A 16,810-nucleotide genomic window follows, 5' to 3' on the forward strand; every position below is an offset into this window, starting at 1 on the left:
AATAAACATGTTTCTGCAACTTTGGTCAACCCCATGTAACTTATGGGTCAGGAACAGCACACTTTTCAAAACGTGTTTTTCAGCCCGAAATAAACACGTTTTTTCAGACTGTTGAATCCCTATGTAACTGGCTGGCTCAGAAGAGCCCACTGAGTCAGCCTTTTACCCCAGTGTGCAAAAAGTGTCAAAACGTGTTTTTCAGCAGAAATAAACATGTTTCTGCAACTTTGGTCAACCCCATGTAACTTATGGGTCAGGAACAGCACACTTTTCAAAACGTGTTTTTCAGCCCGAAATAAACACGTTTTTTCAGACTGTTGAATCCCTATGTAACTGGCTGGCTCAGAAGAGCCCACTGAGTCAGCCTTTTACCCCAGTGTGCAAAAAGTGTCAAAACGTGTTTTTCAGCAGAAATAAACATGTTTCTGCAACTTTGGTCAACCCCATGTAACTTATAGGTCAGGAACAGCACACTTTTCAAAACGTGTTTTTCAGCCCGAAATAAACACTTTTTTTCAGTCTGTTGAATCCCTGTGTAACTGGCTGGCTCAGAACAGCCCACTGAGTCAGCCTTTTATCCAGTGTGTAAAAACTGTCAAAACGTGTTTTTCAGCAGAAATAAACATGTTTCTGCAACTTTGGTCAACCCCATGTAACTTATAGGTCAGGAACAGCACACTTTTCAAAACGTGTTTTTCAGCCCGAAATAAACGTCTTTTTTCAGACTGTTGAATCCCTATGTAACTGGCTGGCTCAGAAGAGCCCACTGGGTCAGCCTTTTATCCCAGTGTGCAAAAAGTGTCAAAACGTGTTTTTCAGCAGAAATAAACATGTTTCTGCAACTTTGGTAAACCCCATGTAACTTATAGATCAGGAGCAGCACAGTTTTCAAAACGTGTTTTTCAGCCCGAAATAAACACGTTTTTTCAGACTGTTGGATCCCTATGTAACTGGCTGGCTCAGAAGAGCCCACTGAGTCAGCCTTTTATCCCAGTGTGCAAAAAGTGTCAAAACGTGTTTTTCAGCAGAAATAAACATGTTTCTGCAACTTTGGTCAACCCCATGTAACTTATGGGTCAGGAACAGCACACTTTTCAAAACGTGTTTTTCAGCCCGAAATAAACACGTTTTTTCAGACTGTTGAATCCCTATGTAACTGGCAGGCTCAGAAGAGCCCACTGAGTCAGCCTTTTACCCCAGTGTGCAAAAAGTGTCAAAACTTGTTTTTCAGCAGAAATAAACATGTTTCTGCAACTTTGGTCAACCCCATGTAACTTATAGGTCAGGAGCAGCACACTTTTCAAAAAGTGTTTTTCAGCCCGAAATAAACGTCTTTTCTCAGACTGTTGAATCCCTATGTAACTGGCTGGCTCAGAACAGCCCACTGAGTCAGAATTTTTTCCCAGTGTGCAAAAAGTGTCAAAACGTGTTTTTCAGCAGAAATAAACATGTTTCTGCAACTTTGGTCAACCCCATGTAACTTATAGATCAGGAGCAGCACAGTTTTCAAAACGTGTTTTTCAGCCCGAAATAAACACGTTTTTTCAGACTGTTGAATCCCTATGTTACTGGCTGGCTCAGAAGAGCCCACTGAGTCAGCCTTTTATCACAGTGTGCAAAAAGTGTCAAAACGTGTTTTTCAGCAGAAATAAACATGTTTCTGCAACTTTGGTCAACCCCATGTAACTTATGGGTCAGGAACAGCACACTTTTCAAAACGTGTTTTTCAGCCCGAAATAAACACGTTTTTTCAGACTGTTGAATCCCTATGTAACTGGCTGGCTCAGAAGAGCCCACTGAGTCAGCCTTTTACCCCAGTGTGCAAAAAGTGTCAAAACGTGTTTTTCAGCAGAAATAAACATGTTTCTGCAACTTTGGTCAACCCCATGTAACTTATAGGTCAGGAACAGCACACTTTTCAAAACGTGTTTTTCAGCCCGAAATAAACACGTTTTTTCAGTCTGTTGAATCCCTATGTAACTGGCTGGCTCAGAACAGCCCACTGAGTCAGCCTTTTATCCCAGTGTGTAAAAAGTGTCAAAACGTGTTTTTCAGCAGAAATAAACATGTTTCTGCAACTTTGGTCAACCCCATGTAACTTATAGCTCAGGAACAGCACACTTTTCAAAACGTGTTTTTCAGCCCGAAATAAACGTCTTTTTTCAGACTGTTGAATCCCTATGTAACTGGCTGGCTCAGAAGAGCCCACTGGGTCAGCCTTTTATCCCAGTGTGCAAAAAGTGTCAAAACGTGTTTTTCAGCAGAAATAAACATGTTTCTGCAACTTTGGTCAACCCCATGTAACTTATAGGTCAGGAACAGCACACTTTTCAAAACGTGTTTTTCAGCCCGAAATAAACACGTTTTTTCAGTCTGTTGAATCCCTATGTAACTGGCTGGCTCAGAACAGCCCACTGAGTCAGCCTTTTATCCCAGTGTGTAAAAAGTGTCAAAACGTGTTTTTCAGCAGAAATAAACATGTTTCTGCAACTTTGGTCAACCCCATGTAACTTATAGGTCAGGAACAGCACACTTTTCAAAACGTGTTTTTCAGCCCGAAATAAACGTCTTTTTTCAGACTGTTGAATCCCTATGTAACTGGCTGGCTCAGAAGAGCCCACTGGGTCAGCCTTTTATCCCAGTGTGCAAAAAGTGTCAAAACGTGTTTTTCAGCAGAAATAAACATGTTTCTGCAACTTTGGTAAACCCCATGTAACTTATAGATCAGGAGCAGCACAGTTTTCAAAACGTGTTTTTCAGCCCGAAATAAACACGTTTTTTCAGACTGTTGAATCCCTATGTAACTGGCTGGCTCAGAAGAGCCCACTGAGTCAGCCTTTTACCCCAGTGTGCAAAAAGTGTCAAAACGTGTTTTTCAGCAGAAATAAACATGTTTCTGCAACTTTGGTCAACCCCATGTAACTTATAGGTCAGGAGCAGCACACTTTTCAAAAAGTGTTTTTCAGCCCGAAATAAACACGTTTTTTCAGAGTGTTGAATCCCTATGTAACTGGCTGGCTCAGAACAGCCCACTGAGTCAGCCTTTTATCCCAGTGTGCAAAAAGTGTCAAAACGTGTTTCTCAGCAGAAATAAACATGTTTCTGCAACTTTGGTAAACCCCATGTAACTTATGGGTCAGGAACAGAACACGTTTCAAAACATGTTTTTCAGCCCGAAATAAACGCGTTTTTTCAGACTGTTGAATCCCAATGTATCTGCCTGGCTCAGAAGAGCCCACTGAGTCAGCCCTTAACCCCAGTGTGCAGAAAGTGTCAAAACGTGTTTTTCAGCAGAAATAAACATGTTTCTGCAACTTTGGTCAACCCCATGTAACTTATGGGTCAGGAAAAGCACACTTTTCAAAACGTGTTTTTCAGCCCGAAATAAACACGTTTTTTCAGACTGTTGAATCCCTATGTAACTGGCTGGCTCAGAAGAGCCCACTGAGTCAGCCTTTTATCCCAGTGTGCAAAAAGTGTCAAAACGTGTTTTTCAGCAGAAATAAACATGTTTCTGCAACTTTGGTCAACCCCATGTAACTTATAGGTCAGGAACAGCACACTTTTCAAAACGTGTTTTTCAGCCCGAAATAAACACTTTTTTTCAGTCTGTTGAATCCCTGTGTAACTGGCTGGCTCAGAACAGCCCACTGAGTCAGCCTTTTATCCCAGTGTGTAAAAAGTGTCAAAACGTGTTTTTCAGCAGAAATAAACATGTTTCTGCAACTTTGGTCAACCCCATGTAACTTATAGGTCAGGAACAGCACACTTTTCAAAACGTGTTTTTCAGCCCGAAATAAACGTCTTTTTTCAGACTGTTGAATCCCTATGTAACTGGCTGGCTCAGAAGAGCCCACTGGGTCAGCCTTTTATCACAGTGTGCAAAAAGTGTCAAAACGTGTTTTTCAGCAGAAATAAACATGTTTCTGCAACTTTGGTCAACCCCATGTAACTTATGGGTCAGGAACAGCACACTTTTCAAAACGTGTTTTTCAGCCCGAAATACACGTCTTTTTTCAGACTGTTGAATCCCTATGTAACTGGCTGGCTCAGAAGAGCCCACTGGGTCAGCCTTTTATCGCAGTGTGCAAAAAGTGTCAAAACGTGTTTTTAAGCAGAAATAAACATGTTTCTGCAACTTTGGTAAACCCCATGTAACTTATGGGTTAGGAACAGCACACTTTTCAAAACGTGTTTTTCAGCCCGAAATAAACACGTTTTTTCAGAGTGTTGAATCCCTATGTAACTGGCTGGCTCAGAACAGCCCACTGAGTCAGCCTTTTACCCCAGTGTGCAAAAAGTGTCAAAACGTGTTTTTCAGCAGAAATAAACATGTTTCTGCAACTTTGGTAAACCCCATGTAACTTATGGGTTAGGAACAGCACACTTTTCAAAACGTGTTTTTCAGCCCGAAATAAACACGTTTTTTCAGTCTGTTGAATCCCTGTGTAACTGGCTGGCTCAGAACAGCCCACTGAGTCAGCCTTTTATCCCAGTGTGTAAAAAGTGTCAAAACGTGTTTTTCAGCAGAAATAAACATGTTTCTGCAACTTTGGTCAACCCCATGTAACTTATAGGTCAGGAACAGCACACTTTTCAAAACGTGTTTTTCAGCCCGAAATAAACGTCTTTTTTCAGACTGTTGAATCCCTATGTAACTGGCTGGTTCAGAAGAGCCCACTGAGTCAGCCTTTTACCCCAGTGTGCAGAAAGTGTCAAAACGTGTTTTTCAGCAGAAATAAACATGTTTCTGCAACTTTGGTCAACCCCATGTAACTTATGGGTCAGGAAAAGCACACTTTTCAAAACGTGTTTTTCAGCCCGAAATAAACACGTTTTTTCAGACTGTTGAATCCCTATGTAACTGGCTGGCTCAGAAGAGCCCACTGAGTCAGCCTTTTACCCCAGTGTGCAAAAAGTGTCAAAACGTGTTTTTCAGCAGAAATAAACATGTTTCTGCAACTTTGGTAAACCCCATGTAACTTATAGATCAGGAGCAGCACAGTTTTCAAAACGTGTTTTTCAGCCGGAAATAAACACGTTTTTTCAGACTGTTGAATCCCTATGTAACTGGCTGGCTCAGAAGAGCCCACTGAGTCAGCCTTTTACCCCAGTGTGCAAAAAGTGTCAAAACGTGTTTTTCAGCAGAAATAAACATGTTTCTGCAACTTTGGTCAACCCCATGTAACTTATAGGTCAGGAGCAGCACACTTTTCAAAAAGTGTTTTTCAGCCCGAAATAAACACGTTTTTTCAGAGTGTTGAATCCCTATGTAACTGGCTGGCTCAGAACAGCCCACTGAGTCAGCCTTTTATCCCAGTGTGCAAAAAGTGTCAAAACGTGTTTCTCAGCAGAAATAAACATGTTTCTGCAACTTTGGTAAACCCCATGTAACTTATGGGTCAGGAACAGAACACGTTTCAAAACATGTTTTTCAGCCCGAAATAAACGCGTTTTTTCAGACTGTTGAATCCCAATGTATCTGCCTGGCTCAGAAGAGCCCACTGAGTCAGCCCTTAACCCCAGTGTGCAGAAAGTGTCAAAACGTGTTTTTCAGCAGAAATAAACATGTTTCTGCAACTTTGGTCAACCCCATGTAACTTATGGGTCAGGAAAAGCACACTTTTCAAAACGTGTTTTTCAGCCCGAAATAAACACGTTTTTTCAGACTGTTGAATCCCTATGTAACTGGCTGGCTCAGAAGAGCCCACTGAGTCAGCCTTTTATCCCAGTGTGCAAAAAGTGTCAAAACGTGTTTTTCAGCAGAAATAAACATGTTTCTGCAACTTTGGTCAACCCCATGTAACTTATGGGTCAGGAACAGCACACTTTTCAAAACGTGTTTTTCAGCCCGAAATAAACACGTTTTTTCAGACTGTTGAATCCCTATGTAACTGGCTGGCTCAGAAGAGCCCACTGAGTCAGCCTTTTACCCCAGTGTGCAAAAAGTGTCAAAACGTGTTTTTCAGCAGAAATAAACATGTTTCTGCAACTTTGGTAAACCCCATGTAACTTATAGATCAGGAGCAGCACAGTTTTCAAAACGTGTTTTTCAGCCCGAAATAAACACGTTTTTTCAGACTGTTGGATCCCTATGTAACTGGCTGGCTCAGAACAGCCCACTGAGTCAGCCTTTTATCCCAGTGTGTAAAAAGTGTCAAAACGTGTTTTTCAGCAGAAATAAACATGTTTCTGCAACTTTGGTCAACCCCATGTAACTTATAGGTCAGGAACAGCACACTTTTCAAAACGTGTTTTTCAGCCCGAAATAAACGTCTTTTTTCAGACTGTTGAATCCCTATGTAACTGGCTGGCTCAGAAGAGCCCACTGGGTCAGCCTTTTATCCCAGTGTGCAAAAAGTGTCAAAACGTGTTTTTCAGCAGAAATAAACATGTTTCTGCAACTTTGGTCAACCCCATGTAACTTATAGGTCAGGAACAGCACACTTTTCAAAACGTGTTTTTCAGCCCGAAATAAACACGTTTTTTCAGTCTGTTGAATCCCTATGTAACTGGCTGGCTCAGAACAGCCCACTGAGTCAGCCTTTTATCCCAGTGTGTAAAAAGTGTCAAAACGTGTTTTTCAGCAGAAATAAACATGTTTCTGCAACTTTGGTCAACCCCATGTAACTTATAGGTCAGGAACAGCACACTTTTCAAAACGTGTTTTTCAGCCCGAAATACACGTCTTTTTTCAGACTGTTGAATCCCTATGTAACTGGCTGGCTCAGAAGAGCCCACTGGGTCAGCCTTTTATCCCAGTGTGCAAAAAGTGTCAAAACGTGTTTTTCAGCAGAAATAAACATGTTTCTGCAACTTTGGTAAACCCCATGTAACTTATAGATCAGGAGCAGCACAGTTTTCAAAACGTGTTTTTCAGCCGGAAATAAACACGTTTTTTCAGACTGTTGAATCCCTATGTAACTGGCTGGCTCAGAAGAGCCCACTGAGTCAGCCTTTTACCCCAGTGTGCAAAAAGTGTCAAAACGTGTTTTTCAGCAGAAATAAACATGTTTCTGCAACTTTGGTCAACCCCATGTAACTTATAGGTCAGGAGCAGCACACTTTTCAAAAAGTGTTTTTCAGCCCGAAATAAACACGTTTTTTCAGAGTGTTGAATCCCTATGTAACTGGCTGGCTCAGAACAGCCCACTGAGTCAGCCTTTTATCCCAGTGTGCAAAAAGTGTCAAAACGTGTTTCTCAGCAGAAATAAACATGTTTCTGCAACTTTGGTAAACCCCATGTAACTTATGGGTCAGGAACAGAACACGTTTCAAAACATGTTTTTCAGCCCGAAATAAACGCGTTTTTTCAGACTGTTGAATCCCAATGTATCTGCCTGGCTCAGAAGAGCCCACTGAGTCAGCCCTTAACCCCAGTGTGCAGAAAGTGTCAAAACGTGTTTTTCAGCAGAAATAAACATGTTTCTGCAACTTTGGTCAACCCCATGTAACTTATAGGTCAGGAACAGCACACTTTTCAAAACGTGTTTTTCAGCCCGAAATAAACACGTTTTTTCAGTCTGTTGAATCCCTATGTAACTGGCTAACTCAGAACAGCCCACTGAGTCAGCCTTTTATCCCAGTGTGTAAAAAGTGTCAAAACGTGTTTTTCAGCAGAAATAAACACGTTTTTTCAGTCTGTTGAATCCCTGTGTAACTGGCTGGCTCAGAACAGCCCACTGAGTCAGCCTTTTATCCCAGTGTGCAAAAAGTGTCAAAACGTGTTTTTCAGCAGAAATAAACGTTTCTGCAACTTTGGTAAACCCCATGTAACTTATAGATCAGGAGCAGCACAGTTTTCAAAACGTGTTTTTCAGCCCGAAATAAACACGTTTTTTAGACTGTTGGATCCCTATGTAACTGGCTGGCTCAGAAGAGCCCACTGAGTCAGCCTTTTATCCCAGTGTGCAAAAAGTGTCAAAACGTGTTTTTCAGCAGAAATAAACATGTTTCTGCAACTTTGGTCAACCCCATGTAACTTATGGGTCAGGAACAGCACACTTTTCAAAACGTGTTTTTCAGCCCGAAATAAACACGTTTTTTCAGACTGTTGAATCCCTATGTAACTGGCTGGCTCAGAAGAGCCCACTGAGTCAGCCTTTTACCCCAGTGTGCAAAAAGTGTCAAAACGTGTTTTTCAGCAGAAATAAACATGTTTCTGCAACTTTGGTCAACCCCATGTAACTTATAGGTCAGGAACAGCACACTTTTCAAAACGTGTTTTTCAGCCCGAAATAAACACGTTTTTTCAGTCTGTTGAATCCCTATGTAACTGGCTGGCTCAGAACAGCCCACTGAGTCAGCCTTTTATCCCAGTGTGTAAAAAGTGTCAAAACGTGTTTTTCAGCAGAAATAAACATGTTTCTGCAACTTTGGTCAACCCCATGTAACTTATAGGTCAGGAACAGCACACTTTTCAAAACGTGTTTTTCAGCCCGAAATAAACGTCTTTTTTCAGACTGTTGAATCCCTATGTAACTGGCTGGCTCAGAACAGCCCACTGAGTCAGCCTTTTACCCCAGTGTGCAAAAAGTGTCAAAACGTGTTTTTCAGCAGAAATAAACATGTTTCTGCAACTTTGGTAAACCCCATGTAACTTATGGGTTAGGAACAGCACACTTTTCAAAACGTGTTTTTCAGCCCGAAATAAACACGTTTTTTCAGTCTGTTGAATCCCTGTGTAACTGGCTGGCTCAGAACAGCCCACTGAGTCAGCCTTTTATCCCAGTGTGTAAAAAGTGTCAAAACGTGTTTTTCAGCAGAAATAAACATGTTTCTGCAACTTTGGTCAACCCCATGTAACTTATAGGTCAGGAACAGCACACTTTTCAAAACGTGTTTTTCAGCCCGAAATAAACGTCTTTTTTCAGACTGTTGAATCCCTATGTAACTGGCTGGCTCAGAAGAGCCCACTGGGTCAGCCTTTTATCCCAGTGTGCAAAAAGTGTCAAAACGTGTTTTTCAGCAGAAATAAACATGTTTCTGCAACTTTGGTAAACCCCATGTAACTTATAGATCAGGAGCAGCACAGTTTTCAAAACGTGTTTTTCAGCCCGAAATAAACACGTTTTTTCAGACTGTTGAATCCCTATGTAACTGGCTGGCTCAGAAGAGCCCACTGAGTCAGCCTTTTACCCCAGTGTGCAAAAAGTGTCAAAACGTGTTTTTCAGCAGAAATAAACATGTTTCTGCAACTTTGGTCAACCCCATGTAACTTATAGGTCAGGAGCAGCACACTTTTCAAAAAGTGTTTTTCAGCCCGAAATAAACGTCTTTTCTCAGACTGTTGAATCCCTATGTAACTGGCTGGCTCAGAACAGCCCACTGAGTCAGCCTTTTATCCCAGTGTGCAAAAAGTGTCAAAACGTGTTTTTCAGCAGAAATAAACATGTTTCTGCAACTTTGGTAAACCCCATGTAACTTATGGGTCAGGAACAGAACACGTTTCAAAACATGTTTTTCATCCCGAAATAAACGCGTTTTTTCAGACTGTTGAATCCCAATGTATCTGCCTGGCTCAGAAGAGCCCACTGAGTCAGCCCTTAACCCCAGTGTGCAGAAAGTGTCAAAACGTGTTTTTCAGCAGAAATAAACATGTTTCTGCAACTTTGGTCAATCCCATGTAACTTATGGGTCAGGAAAAGCACACTTTTCAAAACGTGTTTTTCAGCCCGAAATAAACACGTTTTTTCAGACTGTTGAATCCCTATGTAACTGGCTGGCTCAGAAGAGCCCACTGAGTCAGCCTTTTACCCCAGTGTGCAAAAAGTGTCAAAACGTGTTTTTCAGCAGAAATAAACATGTTTCTGCAACTTTGGTAAACCCCATGTAACTTATAGATCAGGAGCAGCACAGTTTTCAAAACGTGTTTTTCAGCCCGAAATAAACACGTTTTTTCAGACTGTTGAATCCCTATGTAACTGGCTGGCTCAGAAGAGCCCACTGAGTCAGCCTTTTACCCCAGTGTGCAAAAAGTGTCAAAACGTGTTTTTCAGCAGAAATAAACATGTTTCTGCAACTTTGGTCAACCCCATGTAACTTATAGGTCAGGAACAGCACACTTTTCAAAACGTGTTTTTCAGCCCGAAATAAACACGTTTTTTCAGTCTGTTGAATCCCTATGTAACTGGCTGGCTCAGAACAGCCCACTGAGTCAGCCTTTTATCCCAGTGTGTAAAAAGTGTCAAAACGTGTTTTTCAGCAGAAATAAACATGTTTCTGCAACTTTGGTCAACCCCATGTAACTTATAGGTCAGGAACAGCACACTTTTCAAAACGTGTTTTTCAGCCCGAAATAAACGTCTTTTTTCAGACTGTTGAATCCCTATGTAACTGGCTGGCTCAGAACAGCCCACTGAGTCAGCCTTTTACCCCAGTGTGCAAAAAGTGTCAAAACGTGTTTTTCAGCAGAAATAAACATGTTTCTGCAACTTTGGTAAACCCCATGTAACTTATGGGTTAGGAACAGCACACTTTTCAAAACGTGTTTTTCAGCCCGAAATAAACACGTTTTTTCAGTCTGTTGAATCCCTGTGTAACTGGCTGGCTCAGAACAGCCCACTGAGTCAGCCTTTTATCCCAGTGTGTAAAAAGTGTCAAAACGTGTTTTTCAGCAGAAATAAACATGTTTCTGCAACTTTGGTCAACCCCATGTAACTTATAGGTCAGGAACAGCACACTTTTCAAAACGTGTTTTTCAGCCCGAAATAAACGTCTTTTTTCAGACTGTTGAATCCCTATGTAACTGGCTGGCTCAGAAGAGCCCACTGGGTCAGCCTTTTATCCCAGTGTGCAAAAAGTGTCAAAACGTGTTTTTCAGCAGAAATAAACATGTTTCTGCAACTTTGGTAAACCCCATGTAACTTATAGATCAGGAGCAGCACAGTTTTCAAAACGTGTTTTTCAGCCCGAAATAAACACGTTTTTTCAGACTGTTGAATCCCTATGTAACTGGCTGGCTCAGAAGAGCCCACTGAGTCAGCCTTTTACCCCAGTGTGCAAAAAGTGTCAAAACGTGTTTTTCAGCAGAAATAAACATGTTTCTGCAACTTTGGTCAACCCCATGTAACTTATAGGTCAGGAGCAGCACACTTTTCAAAAAGTGTTTTTCAGCCCGAAATAAACGTCTTTTCTCAGACTGTTGAATCCCTATGTAACTGGCTGGCTCAGAACAGCCCACTGAGTCAGCCTTTTATCCCAGTGTGCAAAAAGTGTCAAAACGTGTTTTTCAGCAGAAATAAACATGTTTCTGCAACTTTGGTAAACCCCATGTAACTTATGGGTCAGGAACAGAACACGTTTCAAAACATGTTTTTCATCCCGAAATAAACGCGTTTTTTCAGACTGTTGAATCCCAATGTATCTGCCTGGCTCAGAAGAGCCCACTGAGTCAGCCCTTAACCCCAGTGTGCAGAAAGTGTCAAAACGTGTTTTTCAGCAGAAATAAACATGTTTCTGCAACTTTGGTCAATCCCATGTAACTTATGGGTCAGGAAAAGCACACTTTTCAAAACGTGTTTTTCAGCCCGAAATAAACACGTTTTTTCAGACTGTTGAATCCCTATGTAACTGGCTGGCTCAGAAGAGCCCACTGAGTCAGCCTTTTACCCCAGTGTGCAAAAAGTGTCAAAACGTGTTTTTCAGCAGAAATAAACATGTTTCTGCAACTTTGGTAAACCCCATGTAACTTATAGATCAGGAGCAGCACAGTTTTCAAAACGTGTTTTTCAGCCGGAAATAAACACGTTTTTTCAGACTGTTGAATCCCTATGTAACTGGCTGGCTCAGAAGAGCCCACTGAGTCAGCCTTTTACCCCAGTGTGCAAAAAGTGTCAAAACGTGTTTTTCAGCAGAAATAAACATGTTTCTGCAACTTTGGTCAACCCCATGTAACTTATAGGTCAGGAGCAGCACACTTTTCAAAAAGTGTTTTTCAGCCCGAAATAAACGTCTTTTCTCAGACTGTTGAATCCCTATGTAACTGGCTGGCTCAGAACAGCCCACTGAGTCAGCCTTTTATCCCAGTGTGCAAAAAGTGTCAAAACGTGTTTCTCAGCAGAAATAAACATGTTTCTGCAACTTTGGTAAACCCCATGTAACTTATGGGTCAGGAACAGAACACGTTTCAAAACATGTTTTTCAGCCCGAAATAAACGCGTTTTTTCAGACTGTTGAATCCCAATGTATCTGCCTGGCTCAGAAGAGCCCACTGAGTCAGCCCTTAACCCCAGTGTGCAGAAAGTGTCAAAACGTGTTTTTCAGCAGAAATAAACATGTTTCTGCAACTTTGGTCAACCCCATGTAACTTATGGGTCAGGAAAAGCACACTTTTCAAAACGTGTTTTTCAGCCCGAAATAAACACGTTTTTTCAGACTGTTGAATCCCTATGTAACTGGCTGGCTCAGAAGAGCCCACTGAGTCAGCCTTTTACCCCAGTGTGCAAAAAGTGTCAAAACGTGTTTTTCAGCAGAAATAAACATGTTTCTGCAACTTTGGTCAACCCCATGTAACTTATAGGTCAGGAACAGCACACTTTTCAAAACGTGTTTTTCAGCCCGAAATAAACACGTTTTTTCAGTCTGTTGAATCCCTATGTAACTGGCTAACTCAGAACAGCCCACTGAGTCAGCCTTTTATCCCAGTGTGTAAAAAGTGTCAAAACGTGTTTTTCAGCAGAAATAAACACGTTTTTTCAGTCTGTTGAATCCCTGTGTAACTGGCTGGCTCAGAACAGCCCACTGAGTCAGCCTTTTATCCCAGTGTGTAAAAAGTGTCAAAACGTGTTTTTCAGCAGAAATAAACATGTTTCTGCAACTTTGGTCAACCCCATGTAACTTATAGGTCAGGAACAGCACACTTTTCAAAACGTGTTTTTCAGCCCGAAATAAACACGTTTTTTCAGACTGTTGAATCCCTATGTAACTGGCTGGCTCAGAACAGCCCACTGAGTCAGCCTTTTATCCCAGTGTGCAAAAAGTGTCAAAACGTGTTTTTCAGCAGAAATAAACGTTTCTGCAACTTTGGTAAACCCCATGTAACTTATAGATCAGGAGCAGCACAGTTTTCAAAACGTGTTTTTCAGCCCGAAATAAACACGTTTTTTCAGACTGTTGGATCCCTATGTAACTGGCTGGCTCAGAAGAGCCCACTGAGTCAGCCTTTTATCCCAGTGTGCAAAAAGTGTCAAAACGTGTTTTTCAGCAGAAATAAACATGTTTCTGCAACTTTGGTCAACCCCATGTAACTTATGGGTCAGGAACAGCACACTTTTCAAAACGTGTTTTTCAGCCCGAAATAAACACGTTTTTTCAGACTGTTGAATCCCTATGTAACTGGCTGGCTCAGAAGAGCCCACTGAGTCAGCCTTTTACCCCAGTGTGCAAAAAGTGTCAAAACGTGTTTTTCAGCAGAAATAAACATGTTTCTGCAACTTTGGTCAACCCCATGTAACTTATAGGTCAGGAGCAGCACACTTTTCAAAAAGTGTTTTTCAGCCCGAAATAAACGTCTTTTCTCAGACTGTTGAATCCCTATGTAACTGGCTGGCTCAGAACAGCCCACTGAGTCAGCCTTTTATCCCAGTGTGCAAAAAGTGTCAAAACGTGTTTTTCAGCAGAAATAAACATGTTTCTGCAACTTTGGTAAACCCCATGTAACTTATGGGTCAGGAACAGAACACGTTTCAAAACATGTTTTTCAGCCCGAAATAAACGCGTTTTTTCAGACTGTTGAATCCCAATGTATCTGCCTGGCTCAGAAGAGCCCACTGAGTCAGCCCTTAACCCCAGTGTGCAGAAAGTGTCAAAACGTGTTTTTCAGCAGAAATAAACATGTTTCTGTAACTTTGGTCAACCCCATGTAACTTATGGGTCAGGAAAAGCACACTTTTCAAAACGTGTTTTTCAGCCCGAAATACACGTCTTTTTTCAGACTGTTGAATCCCTATGTAACTGGCTGGCTCAGAAGAGCCCACTGGGTCAGCCTTTTATCCCAGTGTGCAAAAAGTGTCAAAACGTGTTTTTCAGCAGAAATAAACATGTTTCTGCAACTTTGGTAAACCCCATGTAACTTATAGATCAGGAGCAGCACAGTTTTCAAAACGTGTTTTTCAGCCGGAAATAAACACGTTTTTTCAGACTGTTGAATCCCTATGTAACTGGCTGGCTCAGAAGAGCCCACTGAGTCAGCCTTTTACCCCAGTGTGCAAAAAGTGTCAAAACGTGTTTTTCAGCAGAAATAAACATGTTTCTGCAACTTTGGTGAACCCCATGTAACTTATAGGTCAGGAGCAGCACACTTTTCAAAAAGTGTTTTTCAGCCCGAAATAAACACGTTTTTTCAGAGTGTTGAATCCCTATGTAACTGGCTGGCTCAGAAGAGCCCACTGAGTCAGCCTTTTACCCCAGTGTGCAAAAAGTGTCAAAACGTGTTTTTCAGCAGAAATAAACATGTTTCTGCAACTTTGGTCAACCCCATGTAACTTATAGGTCAGGAGCAGCACACTTTTCAAAAAGTGTTTTTCAGCCCGAAATAAACGTCTTTTCTCAGACTGTTGAATCCCTATGTAACTGGCTGGCTCAGAACAGCCCACTGAGTCAGCCTTTTATCCCAGTGTGCAAAAAGTGTCAAAACGTGTTTTTCAGCAGAAATAAACATGTTTCTGCAACTTTGGTAAACCCCATGTAACTTATGGGTCAGGAACAGAACACGTTTCAAAACATGTTTTTCAGCCCGAAATAAACGCGTTTTTTCAGACTGTTGAATCCCAATGCATCTGCCTGGCTCAGAAGAGCCCACTGAGTCAGCCCTTAACCCCAGTGTGCAGAAAGTGTCAAAACGTGTTTTTCAGCAGAAATAAACATGTTTCTGCAACTTTGGTCAACCCCATGTAACTTATGGGTCAGGAACAGCACACTTTTCAAAACGTGTTTTTCAGCCCGAAATAAACACGTTTTTTCAGACTGTTGAATCCCTATGTAACTGGCTGGCTCAGAAGAGCCCACTGAGTCAGCCTTTTACCCCAGTGTGCAAAAAGTGTCAAAACGTGTTTTTCAGCAGAAATAAACATGTTTCTGCAACTTTGGTCAACCCCATGTAACTTATAGGTCAGGAACAGCACACTTTTCAAAACGTGTTTTTCAGCCCGAAATAAACACGTTTTTTCAGTCTGTTGAATCCCTATGTAACTAGCTGGCTCAGAACAGCCCACTGAGTCAGCCTTTTATCCCAGTGTGTAAAAAGTGTCAAAACGTGTTTTTCAGCAGAAATAAACACGTTTTTTCAGTCTGTTGAATCCCTGTGTAACTGGCTGGCTCAGAACAGCCCACCGAGTCAGCCTTTTATCCCAGTGTGTAAAAAGTGTCAAAACGTGTTTTTCAGCAGAAATAAACATGTTTCTGCAACTTTGGTCAACCCCATGTAACTTATAGGTCAGGAACAGCACACTTTTCAAAACGTGTTTTTCAGCCCGAAATAAACGTCTTTTTTCAGACTGTTGAATCCCTATGTAACTGGCTGGCTCAGAAGAGCCCACTGGGTCAGCCTTTTATCCCAGTGTGCAAAAAGTGTCAAAACGTGTTTTTCAGCAGAAATAAACATGTTTCTGCAACTTTGGTAAACCCCATGTAACTTATAGATCAGGAGCAGCACAGTTTTCAAAACGTGTTTTTCAGCCCGAAATAAACACGTTTTTTCAGACTGTTGAATCCCTATGTAACTGGCTGGCTCAGAACAGCCCACTGAGTCAGCCTTTTATCCCAGTGTGCAAAAAGTGTCAAAACGTGTTTTTCAGCAGAAATAAACGTTTCTGCAACTTTGGTGAACCCCATGTAACTTATAGATCAGGAGCAGCACAGTTTTCAAAACGTGTTTTTCAGCCCGAAATAAACACGTTTTTTCAGACTGTTGGATCCCTATGTAACTGGCTGGCTCAGAAGAGCCCACTGAGTCAGCCTTTTATCCCAGTGTGCAAAAAGTGTCAAAACGTGTTTTTCAGCAGAAATAAACATGTTTCTGCAACTTTGGTCAACCCCATGTAACTTATGGGTCAGGAACAGCACACTTTTCAAAACGTGTTTTTCAGCCCGAAATAAACACGTTTTTTCAGACTGTTGAATCCCTATGTAACTGGCAGGCTCAGAAGAGCCCACTGAGTCAGCCTTTTACCCCAGTGTGCAAAAAGTGTCAAAACGTGTTTTTCAGCAGAAATAAACATGTTTCTGCAACTTTGGTAAACCCCATGTAACTTATGGGTTAGGAACAGCACACTTTTCAAAACGTGTTTTTCAGCCCGAAATAAACACGTTTTTTCAGAGTGTTGAATCCCTATGTAACTGGCTGGCTCAGAACAGCCCACTGAGTCAGCCTTTTACCCCAGTGTGCAAAAAGTGTCAAAACGTGTTTTTCAGCAGAAATAAACATGTTTCTGCAACTTTGGTAAACCCCATGTAACTTATGGGTTAGGAACAGCACACTTTTCAAAACGTGTTTTTCAGCCCGAAATAAACACGTTTTTTCAGTCTGTTGAATCCCTGTGTAACTGGCTGGCTCAGAACAGCCCACTGAGTCAGCCTTTTATCCCAGTGTGTAAAAAGTGTCAAAACGTGTTTTTCAGCAGAAATAAACATGTTTCTGCAACTTTGGTCAACCCCATGTAACTTATAGGTCAGGAACAGCACACTTTTCAAAACGTGTTTTTCAGCCCGAAATAAACGTCTTTTTTCAGACTGTTGAATCCCTATGTAACTGGCTGGCTCAGAAGAGCCCACTGGGTCAGCCTTTTATCCCAGTGTGCAAAAAGTGTCAAAA

The sequence above is a fragment of the Lepisosteus platostomus genome, chromosome 20 (genome assembly GCF_059453375.1).
Source record: "Lepisosteus platostomus isolate fLepPlt1 chromosome 20, fLepPlt1.hap1, whole genome shotgun sequence".
In the NCBI taxonomy this organism is placed as follows: Eukaryota; Metazoa; Chordata; class Actinopteri; order Semionotiformes; family Lepisosteidae; genus Lepisosteus; species Lepisosteus platostomus.